Source organism: Molossus molossus, unplaced genomic scaffold, assembly GCF_014108415.1.
Source record: "Molossus molossus isolate mMolMol1 unplaced genomic scaffold, mMolMol1.p scaffold_m16_p_3, whole genome shotgun sequence".
Lineage (NCBI taxonomy): Eukaryota > Metazoa > Chordata > Mammalia > Chiroptera > Molossidae > Molossus > Molossus molossus.
The window spans coordinates 78,349,910-78,365,474 of NW_023425366.1; positions in this window are offsets into that span (position 1 = coordinate 78,349,910).

Here is a 15,565-nt window from a genome sequence, read left to right on the forward strand (position 1 = left end):
GGAACAGGGTGCTCAGGAAGCTGAAGAGAAAAGGAAGGAACTAAGGACCATGGGCTGTACTGAGGTGAGAATGTTACTAGGAATATTGCCCAGGTAACCTATGCTACAGTCCCAAGCCAGCAAAGACGTCCTCCAGGGGAGCCTGTTTCAAGCACCCGAACCACTCTGGGTGCTGTCCTGAAATTCTGCCGTATAAACAACGGGGAGACTGCCGAGGAGCCTTCTCTCCTCCTCACTCACTCCAGCCACACAAAGAAGTGACTGTGGAAAAGGAGGGAGAAACTGGTCCTGTGTCATTCTGAGAACAGAGCTGGCATCAAAGGGAGGAAGTGCAAAGGGACTGATTTTAGCATTCTAGTAATGGGATGGCCTTTATCTGGATTAGCCCCTAGTGGAATAAATGGCCCTGGGAACTCAGTGGCACTGATGTGGGCATGGCAGATGTCCCTCTCCACTGAGGACGAAGTTGGCCCAGATCGTTGGTCCTGGAGCTGGCCGCCGTTGGGACCACTAGAGGAATTCCTTCACACGGAAGATTCCTAGGCCCCACACCACACTTACTAACCACAATACCCAAGGGGACACCCTAAATATACCTTCTTCTATAAACTCTTTATGTGGAGCCACGTGTAATGCTTACTGGAAGATGTCATTCCATCAGACTTCCACTCAGAGAGCCACAGCTACGACGGCAGTGGCAACGATACTACCTTCACCATCAGATGACTGTGTCGTCCATGCCTGAGCTTTGCTTTCCTCCGTCTCGGCTTTCCTTTCGGCCATGATCTCCCTCCGGGTTGGCGAGGTGACAGCTGCACATTGTCCCTGCCAGACACACTCATCCGCCAGGCTCTTACATTTCCCATGGTATGAACAGAGGGGTGAACCCAAAGGTACTGTTGACCTGTAGCTCCACAAAACCGTATTTGCTTATAGAAGGTGAACAGCTAGTCATATTTCTCCTGAGAACAGTGCAAGACAAAACAAGTTTGGTTTGGACACTATGATAAGTGTCTTATCCCTAAAGGTCATCACATCTGGATTATGTTCCTGAGGGTACCTGCAAACAGTCCTTTCCAGGAATGTCTGGAAACTACCTGGATTCTCGTATGGCCAAGAGGATTGGGTCCTGTCTGCAGGGCAGAGGCGCTTGCTGACCTACATTCTATGCTGACCTTCAGCCCCCAAGTGCATCTGTCTCTTTGACTGCTTTCTCGGTTCTAGCTTCCATCTCTCTCTGTACCTGGCAGCAGGATTTATAGTAGTGGGGGTGGCCCAGAGCCTGGCTTTAATTTTCATGAAGAAACCTTGTTTTTACTGTTTTTCTTTGAAACAAAGGCACAGGAGGGTGACTGGACTCTTGTAGTTGTTTCCTCCATACATCTATGCATCTAACGCCCCCCTCCAGGATTGAGAGAAGTGCATTTGATTGGTCCAAGGAAGCATCCCCAATCCCTAGAACTTGTATTGAATAAATAAATCCAGAAAATAATTGTTTTGCAAGCTGGGAACAAAGGAAGATTACTGGCCAACTTGTGCATCTTACTTTCTCTGCAGAGACTTGGCATGTGGAGAGTGCAGCATCCAGTTCACCTGACCAAACAGAAGGTCCCTTTCCCTCTGACCAGGGTGCCCCCAGAATAATGCACAAAGAGAGTTTGTGGTCTGCAAGCTGTGCTTACCTTGGGGAAAGGTCATTTGGTTGAAGTCATTGGCCACAATAACTAAGTCACAGGACACTGAACACCACCCTGCCAGGAAGCTGGGAAAGTAGAAGGGACTATGGGTGGTGTGTCCAGCGCACAGTACGGGCAAACAGGGGCCCGGTGCGCAGTGCAGGATAACGGGGCCCCGGTGCGTGGTGCGGGATAACAGGGGCTCCATGTTGTGAGATGTAGGAACTGAAGACAGATGTTTACTGAGCTGGTGTCAGTGGGAAGCAATTTCAGAAGTTTTTTCATCTCCTTTCACTTTCTCTTTTATCTTTACTATCTTCTTCTCTGGACATGTCAATGTTGCAAATGAAAAATATTTTATTGCTTTTTCCTATAGAAATTCCAATTCCTTGAACCCATCTCGGCCATTTCTAAGATTGTATTTGACAGAGAATATCCTGTCATCATCAACATCTGCAAAGCAATCAAGATGGTGGCCCGAGAGCCAGGACGGAGAAGGTCCGAGGACCCCATTCCCCAAGCAGCCTGTCCTCCCTGGAGTGCCACACGGCCTGACTGTGCCAGCTCCGGTTATTTTTGGACCCAACGTTCTACAACTCACACTTAAAGAGACAATGCAGTGAATGTCTTGAATTTTTTTCCCCTAGAATGTCTTTTGCCACCCACCACCTGAACATGACAGATACATTTTCTGAGGAGTTTTGAACACCCACAGCCTGGCAACTCAGAGAAGGGGGAAAAAAAAAAACTCGTGCACAATACTTAAAATATTTTTAGTTTCTTCCATGAAGTGCATTTTATTTTACTCTTCTTAAAGACATTTAACAGTCAGCAATGGTTCATGTCTGCTAAGTTCTGCAATTCCTGTGAACAACTCGCTGAGTTCTTCAAGATAATCAACAGCTTGACCCTCATTTGTCTGCCCAAGTCATAGCAGGCTCAGAACAGCTGGAGTGGCTGGGAAACTGGGCGTTTACCGAGAGAAGTGATGGCATCTGCTCTCTAGAGAGTCCAAACCCTGATCTAGAATAGGGTACATTCGGATCTACCTGACATGGTATATATGGAATGTATGGGTGTCCTTGGGGGAAAATGTCAGATCCAACCTGGGTAAGTTGAAGGGTGTTTTAAAAATGAGCTTCTTACAATGATGTGGACAGGGCATTGGGGACCAATAAAGAAATTCTTAGGGCCAGCAACAGATGGGAGTCACCACCTCTGGGCCTCAGAGCGAAGGAACGGTTAGAGAAACCCAGAAAGAGTCGCCGTATAAAGAAAACTTCCTACCCACACCTTGCTCTCTGCCCACCTTTCCAGTCTTCTGCCAGCGAGTCCCATCAGCCGGACCTGTCAGAAGCCAGATGGTAAGAGAGCCCATCGGTGTAGCCTCCTGGACGCACAGCAGGATGAAGGGTGGGCAGTGGATCCCAGGCAAAGGGGAAGGATGCAGTAAACGGGGAGGTACGGAGACAGAGGTCTTCCTTTTTTTGTTTATTTCATCATTCATCAAACATGGACTTGTTAAGCACCTTTTATAAATGAAAGCACCTTGGAAAGAACAGGTGAAGAATGATAAGTGGTCCCGTCTCTCAGGAGCTCTGAAGAGAAGAAACGAGACATAACCACGTGCCGAGAGTAGAAGAGGGACAGAGAGCGTTAGAGGAGGTGGCAGTCGGTGTGGGCCCTGAGGGAAGGGGGTCTTTTGGGGGGTGAGAAAGTCCCAAATCTCTCAGCCCCCCACCCTCAGCACCTCTGTGGAGTGACAGACTGTCCTGGTAAATTTGTGTACGTTTTCATTGAGTACTTACAACGTGTCAGGTATTTTGTATATGCTGTCTCACTGAAGCCGTATGATGACATGGCTGAGAAGTACATTATTGGCTACATTTTACGGATGAGAGTAAGTGATGCTCCCAGAGATGGAATGACTTATCTGAGGTCAGACGTCTATAGTAGAGGAGCTGGACTCAAAGCCAGGGGTTCTGACATCAAATTCTAAGATACTAACCTCTGTAAAAAAGGACAGTACAGGACTTAGCAACGGTACCTGCCTTGGGTTTAAACACTTCTCCTGGTAACAGCCCCATGAGTTCTCTGATGAGTGGAAGCTAGGGCCTTTCTCCTCTCTTAAGGAGCTGCTTGACCTGTAAAATAGGATATATTTTCACAGGAGCCGCTTGCACTTAGGTATCGGTATCGCTGGCAGCTGAGGACTGTGTACTGGGGTTCTAACTTTGTATAATCCCTATTTATACCCTCCACCCCACAACTTTTTGTTGTGCTTAGAATTCATTCCATGAGCCATATGGACCAATGATGGAGCCTCTCCTCCCTCTCATTCAATTCTGCTCCAGCGACACTGGCTCTTCTGGTCTTTAAGTCATGCTCTTCCCACCACAGTTCTTTGCCTGAGGTGTGCTTCCATCTCGAACCCTCTCCCCACAAATCTTCACAAACTGGCTCCTTTCGTTCTTCAGCCTCTCTCAGAGAGTTCTGTTCTGACCACGTCCCTTGCTCACTCTCCAAAGCATCACCTTGTCTTATATTCCCCGTAACACTCACCACCATGAAATATTTCTTGTTGGCCCAGGTACTGTGCACGAGAGGGGCCGGACGTCTCCAGATCAGGAGCAATGCTGGAGATAACCCCGCCTTGGATAGCCCCTGCTTCTTACTGTCTGCCAAGTGAATGAATGGATTCATGGAGAAGAACCCTCGTTCAAAAAGACAAATAACAGTAGGTGTATATGTTTGCTATTTAACAGGCATGCACCTTTTAGGCATCATTCCTACTTACAATTCAAGATGAGAACAGTGACGTTCAGAGATGCCCGAGGGCGTGCAGGCAACAGAGCAGAACCCTAGCGTGTGCGCCTCTGACTCCAGGTCTGTGAGCTTTCAGATCCACTGCTGCTGCGAGTGAGTTATATGTGGGATTACGTGGCCCCCAAGTACAGTGGCTTAAACAAGACAAACGGACTCTTCTCTCGTGTGTTCGGACAGAAGTGAGTGTCGGGCAGCGGAAGGTGCAGCTTGCCGCTCAGGGTCCAGGCTGCCTGGGTGGGGGTGGGGGTGGGGGGGGCTCAGGCTCCTTGTGAGCACGTGGCCAGGCTGCTGCACCTTCACCAGAGCCACAGAGAGACGGGCAGAGCTGACAGCTACTTTGGCGATTGTGTGTCCAATTAAAAAGTGCTGAGTTCAATTACTAAAAAGAAGGCAAGACTAGCTGTGGGGAAAAGTAAGCAGATCTCAGGCCTGATAACCACATTAGGTAGAGATCCGTGTCATCTCCACTGGGAGAAACAGGCTGGAAGATGTTCCAGGTCACACCTGTCAGTGAAAGGGCAGAACTCTTGACAAGATTTCACTGTAGTTCCCCATTTTATCATTTCTGTCTGCCTGTCTGTCTGTCTCACACACACGCACACATGTACACATGAACACGTGCACACACGACTCAGTGTTTCAGGCGTAGATGGGATTTACCCCATTTTCATCCTTAGAATGTCCTTCAGTCTTGACCTCGTAAAGGGAATTCAACAGACAAGGACAAGGAAGTGGAGGTCAGTGTCCCGAGGGCGAGGACCCCGTCTGACCCTCCAGTGGCCGAGCTCGCCTCGTCCTGGTGCCTGGGCTCCCGGGGAAGCCGCCGCTGGGAGCCGCATGTACTGAGGAGCCAGGACCTGGTCTCAGCGAAGGGGTTGATGTGCGCTGGAGGCTTCATAAATAACAAGAGACAGGGTCCCCAACTCCTGAGCAACTGTAACAAGGCCATCAGGAGGTACAGGTCCCTGTGTCGTCTTCTACGGGGATAGTTCCTACTTACAGCTGTTGTCCCCGTGTACTTATTAGAAGCGCCTCAGTCCAGACAATAAACTGTGTGGTCACCCTACCAACAACCCCACGTTACCATTGGTACTGAGACATATAAAATGTTGGGGCAAAATGATGGGGAGGTGCCTAAATCTGAGTCTCTGAATTTGATTGCCATTGTAAAGTCCCACTAAGAAATTGATCAACAGTTCAAACGAGCAGCAATTCCATTCTGCTGGATAAACCCAAACAATTTAATTATAAAGGTTAATTTTATAATTCATTCTTAGATTACCAAACAGAATAAAAATGTCTTGGAGGGTGTTTTATGCTGTAGACTCATTAATGATTAAAATGTCTGGGAACAGAAGCATGTATAGTTACAAATTATTCAAACCACATAATGCTTTATAAAATTCTATGAGAGGCATTCAATAAATAACCCAGAATTCATCTAGTTCATGTTCATGCCCTTTGGTTTCAATGACATTCTCATTTTTCAAAACAATATTGAGTTACACTGCACACGGACTTTCAGAAAAGTTCTTGCCAGTTAATCAAAATTTGCTCAATTTGTAGCACAACAATTTTACTCCCCTGAGGTCATCACTGACACTCCATGTCTATGAACCTGACCCAAAAATCCTGGAGGGAGATTCGCAAAATGACAGTTCTCAAGGCACTTTGTGATCTGGAATAAGAAAGATGTAATTAAAGATCACATAAAAAAGTTTCTCCTTCAAGTTGCAATGAAACATAGTACATATTCATTATCTAAGGATGATGAGTAAAAGAAAAACAAAAAACAAAAAACCAGCAATTTAAAGTAAGCTTGCATGAGATAAGGACCAAAACTTTATGGTAAATAATGGAAACTAAAAAGGCTCCATGGGATCTCATGAAACTAAAAATTGCAGATTTCGGTGTCACTTTCCAATAAAATTGTACTTTAGCGTATACCATACTTCATGTGATGCTTGATTTTCACATGACCATAAAGAGGATCATTTAACAACAGTGTGTGAGGGCTTCAGGGGTTTCCCCAAGGGATTCTCTTAAACCTTTTTATACCCACATATTCTTTTGGGGTGCTTAGCCAGTCAGCCCTCAGCTGTCAATCTAAGACCACCGATGCCTCATTTATCAAAGTCATCGCAGTCTGAACAGTTCTCTACCGTCACTTTCTTTCTTTATTTTTTTTATCCTCACCTGAGGACATTTTTGCATTTATCTTCAGATAGAGAGGGAGGGAGAGAGGTAGGAAGAGAGAGGAACATCAACATGAGAGAGACACATCGAGTGGTTGCCTCCCACACGACCCCAACCGGGGCCAGGGACAAACTGCAACCGAGGTACATGCCCTTAGTGGGACTGAACTGGCCAGGGCTGCATATTTGTTTTCATGTGCATGTTCTCTGGGAGTGTGCTTATGCATTTCCTCAAATTCTCAAAAGAATCCAAACCACCGATTGTGAGAATCTCCCATGATCTCTAAAAGGTGCTTCCAGCACTCACATTCTCTGAGTTCTGACCCTCCCTGGGTTAGACTGTCTGCAGGGAATGGGAGTGGAGGATTGGATTAGGCCCGGGGGAAATATCTGAACTGTTACCTGTCAGCAGTGTTGTAATACAGGCATGTAATCCATTGACGCTAACAATCTACCTCCCAGCAACCCCTTGAAACTTGTTTTGAGAAACTAAATGAAACTTTCAGGCTTGTTTCAGGGGAGCAGACTGCTCCACAGATGGAATGCTGCATGTACAAATCTTAGAGAGACATGGGGCACTTAGCTGAATCTATACCTAAGGACTTGAGACATAACTAAATAACTGCCATGCTGATCTGTAATTAATTATCACTGAGATCATTGCACATATTGGAACTAGAAAGATAGAAAATGATACATAGTATCTGGCATGGGCAGAGCAAGTAGGTTTTCTGAAAACAGTAGTAGCGGGGTCTTTATTTATCCTTTGAGAATTTTTATTGAATTCAATTAAATCTATAGATTATTGATATCTTTAAACATTTTTCATTCATTCACTTAGACTTTCTCTTATGTCTTTTATTTATTTTATTATATTACAGATGTCTCTTTTTTTCTCCATTGACCCCCTTCTTCCCGCTCCTACCCCGCTCCTGCCTTCCCCAGCCTACTGTCCATGTCCATTGGTTGTACATATATGCATATAAGTTCTTTGGTTTATCTCGCCCCACCCCCACCCCCCTATCCCTCTGAGGTTTGTCAGTCTGTGCCCTACTTCCATGATTCTGGATCTCTTCTGGTCGACAGCTTATTTTGTTCATTATGTTCCACAAATAAGTGAGATCATGTGGTACTTGTCTTTCTCTGCTTGGTTTATTTTGATCAGCATAATACCCTCCAGGTCCTTCAATGTCATCTCAAAGGATAGGAGATCTTTCTTACCGCTGCATAGCATCCTATTGTGTAAACGTACCACAGCTTTTTTATCCACTCATCATCTACTGATGGGCACTTGGGCTGTTTCCAGATCTTAGCTATTGTAAATAGTGCTGCTATGAACATAGGGGTGCATATATTCTTCCTGATTGGTGTTTCAGGTTCCAAATTGTTTTCTGTAGCTGGGCCTTTAATAGTGATTCCAAACCTTGACATTGTCATGGCTGTAACTTTATTAAATATTAAATGCTAAATTTACCTTCTAAACTCCAAAGATACCTCAATATGATAACCTTGTAATAGCAAATTCAGGGGGAAGAAAGGAAAATTGCTTTGATGACATCAGTTTCCCTTGTAGGACTCAAAGGATTCGAGTCTCATTTATTTTATTTTATTTATTTTTGTATTCCTCATTTGAGGATATTTTTCCATTTAATATCAGATATAGTGGGAGCGAGGGAGAGAGAGACAGAGAGAAACATTGATGTGATAGAACCACATTGACTGGTTGCCTCCCACACAACCCTGACCAGGGCCGGGGACAAACTGCAACCAAGGTACGTGCCCTTGGCCCAAATCGAACCCGTGACTCATTGGTCTGAGGGCCGACACTCTAACCACTGAGCAAACCAACCAGGGCTTGAGTCTCATTTATTTATCTATTCACTAGAAATGGGACTGCGGGTCAGGAAATCTGATTTGACACTCTTGTGTTAGTGTGGGCCTGAACTCATGAAATCTTGAATGACAATATTCAACTGTGGAGGGACTAAGGCCCAGGACTTTAGAAAAATAGTTTGTATTTTTTATTAGGCATTCATAGGCAAATCGAGCCTCTGGACCATTGAGGAAGCTACTGAAAAGATCCCTCTTTTTCTAGACTCAGACAGAGGAGGTGAGAGGGGGTCACTGCTGCAGTGACTTTGCCAGGCCTGGTCTTGAGGGGCCTGGGGACGACGATACCTTGTCTCCAAGCCTCAGGCCTCACCTGTTTAGGCAAAGGTCCAGTTCTGACTCATGCACTGCATTTCACCATCATGTCTCTGAGGACCCTGAGTCTGGAGCAGTTTCTTCGTTTTCTCTGGTTTTCCTGACCTTGAATTTTGTGAAGAGTACAGGCCACTTACCTTTGGAATGGTGTTCAATGTGGGTTTTTCTGATGTTTCCTCACAGTTAGATTCAGGTTATGCATCTTTAGTGAGGATATCACAGAAGTTCTTTTAAAGGCCTCATACTGGGATTTCATTTTTTCTCATTATTTATTTTATTTTTTAAAAATCCTCACCCAGGGATATTTTTGTATTTATCTTCAGATAGATTGGGAGGGAGATGAGGGGGGCGGATATCGATGTGATAGAGCCACATCGACTGGTTGCCTCCTGCATGACCCCTACCAGGGCCGGGGATGAACTGCAAGCGAGGTGCATGCCCTTGCCCGGAATCGAACCCGGGCCGCATTGGTCCGCGGGCTGATGCTCTAACCGCTGAGCCTTACCAGGGCCATTTCCATTTTTCTCATTATTGACGGTGTGTGTTCACGTTGACAACCTAAACAAGGTGATGTCTGCCAGCTGCTACCACGGCAGTTACCTTCCCCCTTTTCAATTGTGTGAAGCACTTTGAAACTATGTAAATGTTCTGTTTTTATCAAAGTTTAATTTACTTGTTCATTTATTTATATCTAAGTGAATTCAGAGTCCTATTTTATTTAATGGGTTATAGCCTTTCATGCATTATTTGATAGACAAATTGTTCCCAATTTGGTCAGCGAGAGCCCCTTCTAGCCTGCTTTCTGAGTCCTGACCTGTCTCCAACATTCTCTGGTCACTCCCTTTTCTGGTTCAAGGTCTTACAGGCTCATCTTACACACTTCCTGTCCCATCCCTGGGGAACCAGCCACATTACCAATATGCTTTTGTTCCTTTTAGTGGGAAATGGTTTTATAGACCAAGATCTGAGTATCAGGATTATCGCTACACCTAAGCATCTTAGCAGACAGAGGTAGGAGATGTGTTTGTATGCACGCACACCCACCTCTGTATTTCTCTATGCATACCGAAAACCACGAATTCACACTGAGCATGCCCAATGCCAGCCAACACCGCAGGGTTCATTTGATTTGAATAGTCAAATCAAATTTGAGAAAAACAAAGTAGGAAGTATCATGCTACCTGATTTCAAACTTTATTACAAAGCTCCAGTAATCAAAACAGCATTCTCCACATTTGTAACTCCCTTCATGATAGTGAAAAATCTGGATCCCATATTATTAATATATTTATTTATTCTTGTCATTCTCCCCGGATATAAATGATCTCCTGTCTCTGCACTGCCACAACACCCTGTACCCACCTCACCTGGTTCTCCACGCTGGGCTACCCTGCCTGCAGGTCGTCCTCACCCAGCCTGGCCTGGATGCTGGCAGTCAATCCCCCACATGCCCCCAACCCCGCCTCTGACTGGGATCTGATTACCCCACTGGGCTGCTCTCTGTGGGGACACACCATACATCTGTTGGACTCCAACAGCCCACCCTATGGGACCCGAACACTCCAACAGCCCACCCTATGGGACTCGAACACTCCAACAGCCCACCCTACGGGACTCGAACACTCCAACAGCCCACCCTATGGGACCCGAACACTCCAACAGCCCACCCTACGGGACTCGAACACTCCAACAGCCCACCCTACGGGACTCGAACACTCCAACAGCCCACCCTATGGGACCTGAACACTCCAACAGCCCACCCTATGGGACCTGAATACTCCAACAGCCCACCCTATGGGACCTGAACACTCCAACAGCCCACCCTATGGGACCTGAACACTCCAACAGCCCACCCTATGGGACCTGAACACTCCAACAGCCCACCCTATGGGACCTGAACACTCCAACAGCCCACCCTATGGGACTCGAACACTCCAACAGCCCACCCTATGGGACCTGAACACTCCAACAGCCCACCCTATGGGACTCGAACACTCCAACAGCCCACCCTATGGGACGCGAACACTCCAACAGCCCACCCTATGGGACTCGAACACTCCAACAGCCCACCCTATGGGACTCGAACACTCCAACAGCCCACCCTATGGGACCTGAACACTCCAACAGCCCACCCTATGGGACTCGAACACTCCAACAGCCCACCCTACGGGACCTGAACACTCCAACAACCCACCCCATGGGACCTGAACACTCCAACAGCCCACCCTATGGGACTCGAACATGTCATGCCTCTCTGGGGAGCTGCCTCCTCAGCCCACTCAGATGCCAGCACCCACTCCAGCCACCAGCATTCCCCTCGCTCCAGCACCCATACTCCTCACGCAGCCTTGCCTGATGCTTGGACACTGAATTTGTTGGGAAGGGAAGAGGAGGAGGTAGGCTTTTAGATTTTTTAAGTAAAGTTTTTGTGCTTTTAAAGATAGCTTTGGTACTGAAAGTGAATGATTCTTTAGTTTTTTAAATCCTCACCCAAGGATACTTTTGTGCATTCATCTTCAGATAGAGTGGGAGGAAGGGATGGAGAGAAAAAGAGAGAGAGAGAGAGAGAGAAACATCCATGTGAGAGAGACACATTGACTGGCTGCCTCCCGCACAACCCAACCAGGGCCGGGGATGAACCACAACCAAAGTTGTATGGAACCACAAAAGACCCTGAATAGCCAAATCAAATTTGAGAAAAAACAAAGTAGAAAGTATACTCTACCTGGTTTCAAACTTTATTACAAAGTTCCAGTAATCAAAACAGCATGATACTGGCAAAAAGCTCACAAAGATCAATGGACAGAAGAGAGAGCCCATAAACAAACCCACACACATATGGTCAATTGATTTACAACACAGGAGTTAAGGCTATACAATGGAGAAAGGACAAACTCTTCAATAAGTGGTACTGGGAAAACTGGACATGTGCAGGAGACTGAAACTGGACCACTATCATTTACCTACACAAACATGAACTCAAAATGATTAGAGACTTGAATATAAGACCTGAAACAATAAGAGTCCTAAGAAGAAAACACAGGTGGTTAGCTCCTTGACTCAATCTTGATTATTTTTTGGCTCTGATTGCTCCAAAAGCAAAGGCAAAAAAGTAAAAAATAAACAAGTGGGACTATATCAAACTAAAAAGCCCCTGCAGAGCAAAGAAAGTCATCTACAAAATGAAAAGGCAACCTACTGAATGGGGTAAAACATTTGCAAATCATTTATCTGATAAAAGTATGTATATAGTCAAACAACTCAATAGCAAAAAAAAAAAAAAAAAAAGAAAAAAAAATCCAATTCAATTAAAAAATGGGCAGAGCATCTGAATAGACTTTTTTTTTCAAAGAAGACACATAGATAATCAACAGGTACATGAAAAAATGCTCAATATTACTACTCATCAGAGGAGTGCAAATCAAAACCAGGAGATATCAACTCACACCTGTTTGATTGTTATTATTAAAAAGACAAGACATAAGGGTTCATGAACTGTGGAGAAAAGGGAACCCTCATGCACTTTTGGTGGGACTGTAAACTGGTACAGACACTGTGGAAAACCGTGTGGAGGTTCCTCAAAAAATTAAAAATAGAACTACCATATGATTCAGCAATTTTACTTCTGGGTAGTTATCTGAAGAAAATGAAAACACTAATTCAAAAGATGTATGTATCCTGTGTTCACTGAAGCATTATTTACAAGAGCCAGGACATGGAAACCACCTAAGTGTCCATTGATGAACGAATGACTAAAGAAATTGTGGTAGATACATACAATGGAATACTATTCAGCCATAAAAAGAAGAAAATCTTGTGATTTGCAACAACATGAATAGGCTTTGAGGGCCTATTATGCTAAATGAAATAAGTCAGAGAAAGACAAATACTGTATGATCTCACTTATATGTGGGATCTAAATAAACCACTGAGCTCATAGGTACAGAGAACAGACTGATGGTCACCAGAGGCAGGGGTGCAGGTGGAGGTAGGCGACACGGGTGAAGGTGGTCAAAGGTACAAACTTCCAGTTATAAAATAAATTAAGTCATGGGGTGTAATGTACAGCATGCTATTAATACTTTTGTATTATTATAGAGTGTGCAAGGCCCTGGGAAATATTTTGTTGGACCCTTGGGTAGATAAATAATTGGATTAAAACTGTGTTATAAAACTCATGGGTACATGTGAGGTGTAGTGATGTATCAGTGAAGATTTAAAACAAATGATGAGCAAAGAAGACACACTTACATATTTGTTTACAGTCTCATCGGTGCATGTGAGGATTTTTCATCCTGTCCAGCCTCATTTCTCCTGTCCAGGTCCAGGAACCATTTATCCATCTTTATTGTTACACGCGCTTTCTGGGCTGATTTCATATCCCTCGCCGTGAGGAAATGCAACAGTATTATTACTCACCATGCCATGGCCTTTCAGAACCTGTTTGTATGGAAACAACACAGGTCCTGCCTCTGCAGTAATTCTGTTTTTTTTTTAAATGCTGGTTACAGCATTACCCTGACCAGACGTCACCCAGATTGTCACCCGTGAACACCAGTTTCCAGTGAGTCTATCGAAGGCTGTTACTGTGCTGCCTTGATGACCACATATGCAAGACTTTCCCGGAGTACGGGGGAAAATGCGAACAATAACTCATTTTCTAGATATGTTAAATGCACCGTGCTAAACCTCATAGCACAAACAAAACAATGACTCTTCCAACTACTCCCTCTCCTTAGGCTGTCGTCCCTGCATTCCTGGCATGTGATCTCTTTCCCTGGGGACCGAGCCCCTGCCTTCCAGGACCAGCAGCAGGGAGGCGGGGTCCTGGGTGGAGCAAGAAAAACAGCTCCTTTTGCACAGGAAATGCCGGTCCTCACCCTGCACAGTTTAAGACCCAGGGTGAGAGCAGGGCGCGACCCTGGCCGCAGGCAGCGAGGACAGGAAAGGCCTGTTGTTGTGGAGCCCTGTCTCCGAGGGCCCGAGAGGAGGGGGCAGAGCCACCCTGGAGACCGCCTGCTGGGAGGGGGCTCGCTGCTGGAGCAGGGCGCAGGACACCTGCTTCCAGCTGGAGGGCCGCAGGAGGCACTTGGGGGACACAGGACCGCACATGTGGCTCCCACTGAGACCTGAACTCGCTCTGTCTTCGGTGTGGGAGCACCCCAAATTGGCAATTCTGGGGGCCTAGTTTTGCCCGCTCTTGCCAAGGAAAACCCCGCCAGTCCGTGGGAGAGCATTGCTGACCAGGTCACCCTCCTGGAACCGCAGGCGGCCAAGGGGCCCCAGAATGACGCCTGGAAATGAGTCCTGGAGCCGCTTCAGGAGTCTCATTGAGCCAACTAGCAGAGCACGGGGCAAGAGCACCCCTGAGGCCGACACGGGGTCGGGGCCCACACTGATCGCCCAGACATCACCGCCTGTCCAGCCACTCCCGGCCCTGGAAGGATCGAGGTGCAGGACCCTGCGTGTGGCGAAGGGCCGGGCAGGTGTAAGGGCAGTGCTGCTGGTCCCAACAGTGAGCTCTGGACCATCCTGACTGCCCTCGTCACAGCACCAAGCCGGTCTCCGGAGGCTGCCCTTGGAAACGCAGAGGCAAGCCGGCCCCTTACTCACCCTGATTCACGGGCTGAGCCTCTCCAGCAAGTGCGGATGGCCAGTCTCCAGCGGTGGCTCCCTCCACCTGCAGGAAGACACGGAGAACGAAGACGTCTTCCCACCGGAACCTGAGACGAGCCTGAGGACCCTAAGAATTTTACATGTATTGAGAGAAATAGCACCTGTACCTGTTTGATAGATGAGGCAACACAGGTCAGGTAAACTGCCCGGGATGTCACAGCTGGCACACTGTCGGGCTTAGGATTTAAACTCCAGCAGTCTGGCTGATGGGAGAAAAGAAGCGCAGGAAGGAAGCAGGGAGGGAGGGAAGAAACAGGAAGGGTAAGAAAAGGCTAGTGCCGGTCACCTCTGGAGTAAGCTGGCAGGATGGAGGGTTTTTCTCTTCCCTTACAACTTGGAGTGTGTAAATATTGCCTTCAGCGTCCCCTTTTCTGGGATCAAGAAGGTCTGCACAGAACAACCCTAAATTTGTATTTCTACTTGAAAAGATAAAAATATTGTCCTAGGGTAGCATGAAGTTTATCCTCTCTTCTGTAGACATCTGACATTAGCTGTTACTCAGTTTGCAAGATAAAATGTTCCCTTCGTTGTGGATTTTTTTTTTTTTTTTTACCCAGCAGGTTTCTCATTTCAGGACCATGAGGCAATCACCGGTTCCTAGAGATTATGAATCAATGCTGTCATCCTTACAAAGCTCAAAATTTCATCCAGTACTTTCATTTTAATTAAGGGCCTGCTGCAAAGGCGGAAATGCAAAGGCAGGGGAGACTCCAGTCTAGGGGAGGGAATGAGCCTAACCTCCAGGCTGGAGCTAGAGAGACCGCTTCCTGGGCGGCCTCTGCAGACTCTCCGGGGTGATGACAGGGGCAAAGAGGCCAGAGGTCAGACAGCAGAATTTCTGCGGAGTCCCACTAGAGAAGGACAAAGTAATTCTTTTAAGACTGGAATTACGAATGAAGAACGGCGTGACCCAAGTGTTGCAGTGATTTGGGAGCACGGCTTACAGCAAGGCCATCTAGTCCGCAGGGGAGGGAGCTTATCCGGCCA